This window comes from Bactrocera neohumeralis, unplaced genomic scaffold, assembly GCF_024586455.1.
Source record: "Bactrocera neohumeralis isolate Rockhampton unplaced genomic scaffold, APGP_CSIRO_Bneo_wtdbg2-racon-allhic-juicebox.fasta_v2 ctg7472, whole genome shotgun sequence".
NCBI lineage: Eukaryota > Metazoa > Arthropoda > Insecta > Diptera > Tephritidae > Bactrocera > Bactrocera neohumeralis.
The window spans coordinates 1-4,320 of record NW_026094261.1 but is presented as its reverse complement, the minus strand read 5'-3'; the positions used below and the strand labels follow the sequence as shown (position 1 = coordinate 4,320).

The window sequence follows — 4,320 nt, the reverse complement described above, 5'->3', positions numbered from 1 at the left end:
TTGGTACTTATCATTTGGACCACGTTGGCCCAATGGAGTCGACGCATAAAAAGTATAACCATTTGCTTGTTGTAGTGTACGCGTTTAGCAAATTTGTGTGGCTGTACCCAACTAAAAGTACAGACTCTGCATCCGTGGTAGAGGCTAGAAAAACAGGCATCTATCTTTGACAATCCCCGTCGGATAATTACAGATAGGAGACACAGCTTTTACAGCAAAGTGTTTTGAGGAATACTGCAATGAGAAGAGTTCAGCACCTCATATAGCAACCGGCGTTCCTCGTGGAAACGGGCAGGTCGAACGTATTCACCGCATTATTCTACCGCTTTTAACTAAATTGTGCCACAACAACCCACAAAACTGGTATAAACACGTTGATAGAGTTCAACGCTTAATTAATAATTCACCTTCAAGGAGCACGAGCTTCGCACCATTCAAGATACTGACAGGGTTAGACATGCGAACAGCTGCTGATGTAGAGTTACAAGAACTATTAGATAGGTCAATAGTTGAGGAGTTAGAAGCTGAACGTAACCATATTAGAAAACATGCCTTAGAAAACATTTCCAAGATACAAGAGGAGAATAAGAAAACGTTTAACTCCAAAAGAAGACAGGAAACCTCGTATAATATAGGTGACCTAGTAGCAATTAAGAGGACTCAATATGGTTCGGGTTTAAAACTAAAAGCTAAATTCCTTGGACCGTATAAAATACAACAACGTTTACCACACGGGAGATACACTGTAGAGAAAGTAGGCGATCACGAAGGACCGCATAAAACGACAACGGTAGCTGAATTTATGAAGGCTTGGAACCCATCGTTCGGGTCGAACGGTAGTTCAGGATGGCCGAATGTAGGAGTGACATAATAACAACATTATAATTACGCTAAAATGCAGCCCTACATACTTAACGCACGCAACTAAAACTTGACGAAACTAGGACGGGACGCTGACTCGACCGAAGACAAACGGACAGTTGCCATTCAATTTTCAATAAAGACACATCGAATTACTCCGAATCCTCATATATGTATGTACTTCAAGAAAGACAAGCCGCATACTAAACACAAATGATTAATTTGTGGGTTTTCACTTGCGAAATTAATTTAAAGTACCTAGCAAGAGAAGGCCTACTATTTGGGGTACTTTTATGGTATACAGTGCAGTATTATGTACATATACATAGAAGACAGTCATGCAAATCTATATAAAATTAAATAATTAGCAATAGTGGATCAGCTAATATTGTTATTAAACTACGCTTCTCATTACTCTATGTGGATTATCGTTTCACTCATGTATTTATGTCGTGATACCATACACTCTAAAAACTGGCTGATCGAATCTTCACCTATCGCGTATCAGATAATTACTACAATTAATAATAAATACTGCTACCATTTTGACATTTATTCACCATTATATTACGAAGAAATGCCGTATATTGTATTGTTTTTATTGAATGAACATGGTATCCCGGGAAAACCCACGCAGTCAGGGGGCTAAATACGGCACGATAACGATGCTGATCGATAAAGGTCATAAATATTCTTGGATTAAAAATTTAACATTAAATTTGTGCAAAATTCACACAGCCAAAGCGATAAGCCGACCACAATATAATACGCATTTTGAAAAACATTTTTTGACGCCATTGCAATTTTGACCAGGGGTAACTACCAAATAATCTTTCCCAGTTAAAAATTTGGACAGCTAGCAGGCGTGGGACGGTGATATTTAAAAAGTTTCTTTTGAAAATCTGGTAGTCTTTGAAAAGAAGTTACTTAGGGGTTTTTGTGTTTTTATCGGCGCGGGGCGCTTCTGCCTCCCTGCAATCAACAGTTGAGGAAGATCCTGGGTTGACGGCTGGTTACTTCGGAAGGTGACATTGGGGGAATAAAAACCAACGTAATGGTTTGCCTGAAACTAGGCGTTGGCCAGATAATTTTGTCTACTAAAAGGTTCAGTGGGGGGACTTCGGTAAGTAATGAGAGAATCTTTATCGGCTAATAAACCCAAAAATTTTTATATGTAACCGTGTTTCTATACTCTTCCCTTAGAAAATTTGATCATAAGAATCATATACTGCGCGGCATGGAATCGTGCAGGAAGTATCGTGCATCCTTTTCCCAGGAGGCTCCCGAGGATCAGTCTTATTTTTAAAAATCCCCGGCTTAAGTGGTGGCTGCTACTAAAGGGCGTCGGTTGGCAGAACGGCGTTCGTTCGTATAATCTGCAGGTTTACCCTTTTTAGATAGGGGTTGCTTCCGTCTGGGTACCATTTTCCCCGGAGCTCTTCACACGCTCGGTTTCTATAAATGCAGAGTGCCCCCGAATCGCGATGACACGTTCGCATTGACAGGGGAAATTCAGGCTGGCACGGAGCACTCCTTTAAATTGGGACGACAAAAATTTCGTCGAGATTTTGATGAGGAATACGATTACGGCAGTGTGTTGCATTATTCGGCGTAGGGTTCTCTGCTAACGGAAAAATGACGATAGTCCCTTTTGGAGAGGGAAGAAGCCAGTGTCAGGGGTTCAACGTCGTAGCAAGTCAAAGTGATATAAAAATTGAATATTATGTATCGCTGTCCTTTGAAATATAATCCCTTATATTATAGAAAATTTTGGCAATGAAAGGCAAAGTACATTTTTAAATAACTTTGGGAAATTTCGTTGTTTTTTAACTTCGGGGTGAGTTCACATACTCAAGTTCGGGATCTAGTAGAGGAGAAAAGATAGGGAAAAATGCAAGAATTTAAAATTAAGGTTTGAATAAGCATGATTTTGTTTTAAAGGGGTTTAAAAGGAAAAATTTTTTTTTGAGACATTTGATTTGTGTTATAGAAATATTTTTTAAAAAAACGCATAAAATTTGCAAATCTCATCGGTTCTTTATTTGAAACGTTAGATTGGTTCATGACATTTACTTTTTGAAGATAATTTCATTTAAATGTTGACCGCGTGCGTTTCAACAAGATGGCGCCATTCGCCAAAGCTCGCGATTCTATGGCCATTTTGAGGGAAATTTCGGCCGAACAATTCATCTCAAGAAATGGACCCGTAAGTTGGCCACCAAGATCATGGCTTAACGCCTTTAGACTATTTTTGTGGGGCTACGTCAAGTCTAAAGTCTACAGAAATAAGCCAAACTATTCCAGCTTTGGAAGACAACATTTCCGAAGAAATTCGGGCTATTCCGGCCGAAATGCTCGAAAAAGTTGCCCAAAATTGGACTTTCCGAATGGACCACCTAAGACGCAGCCGCGGTCAACATTTAAATGAAATTATCTTCAAAAGTAAATGTCAGTAAGGAAGGGATAAGTTCGGGTGTCACCGAACATTTTATACTCTCGCATGGTAAAGTGATAATCGAGATTTCATAATACGTCATTTACATAGTTTTCAAATACCGTATTTTTGTAAAGTTTTATTCCGCTATCATCATTGGTTCCTAATGTTTATACTCGTATTATACAGAGAAGGCATCAGATGGAATTCAAAATAGCTTTATATTGGAAGAAGGCGTGGTTGTGAACCGATTTCACCCATATTTCGTACATGGCATCAGGGTGTTAAGAAAATATTATGTACCGAATTTCATTGAAATCGGTTGAGTAGTTCCTGAGATATGGTTTTTGGTCCATAAGTGGGCGGCGCCACGCCCATTTTCAATTTTTAAAAAAAGCCTGGGTGCAGCTTCCTTCTGCAATTTCTTCCGTAAAATTTAGTGTTTCTGACGTTTTTTGTTAGTCGGTTAACGCACTTTTGGTGATTTTGAACATAACCTTTGTATGGGAGGTGGGCGTGGTTATTATCCGATTTCTTCCATTTTTGAACTGTATATGGAAATGCCTGAAGAAAACGACTCTGTAGACTTTGATTGACATAGCTATAGTAGTTTCCGAGATATGTACAAAAAACTTAGTAGGGGCGGGGCCCGCCCTTTTCCAAAAAAATTACGTCAAATATGTCCCTCCCTGATGCGATCCTTTGTGCCAAATTTCATTTTAATATCTTTATTTATGGCTTAGTTATGACACCTTATTGGGTTTCGGTTTTCGCCATTTTGTGGGCGTGGCAGTGGGCCGATTTTGCCCATCTTCGAGCTTAAGTTTCTTATGGAGCCAAGGAATACGTGTACCAAGTTTCATCGCGATATCTCCAATTTTTATAAGTTACAGCTTATACAGCTTACAGGTATATATAATTTTTAAATCTTTTAGTTTTTTGGACACAAAACAACCGTTTGTGAACAAAACTATAATATTTGTTGAACTTTTTTGCGGGGTATAAAAAACTAACGATGTGATATC

The 4,320-nt window shown here is 38.9% G+C and overlaps 1 pseudogene; it reads left to right on the top strand.

Moving 5' to 3' along the window:
• The first annotated feature begins 457 nt into the window (after window positions 1–457).
• On the top strand, window positions 458–2,505 carry LOC126767523 (seminal metalloprotease 1-like; annotated as a pseudogene).
• The last annotated feature ends 1,815 nt before the right edge of the window (window positions 2,506–4,320 follow it).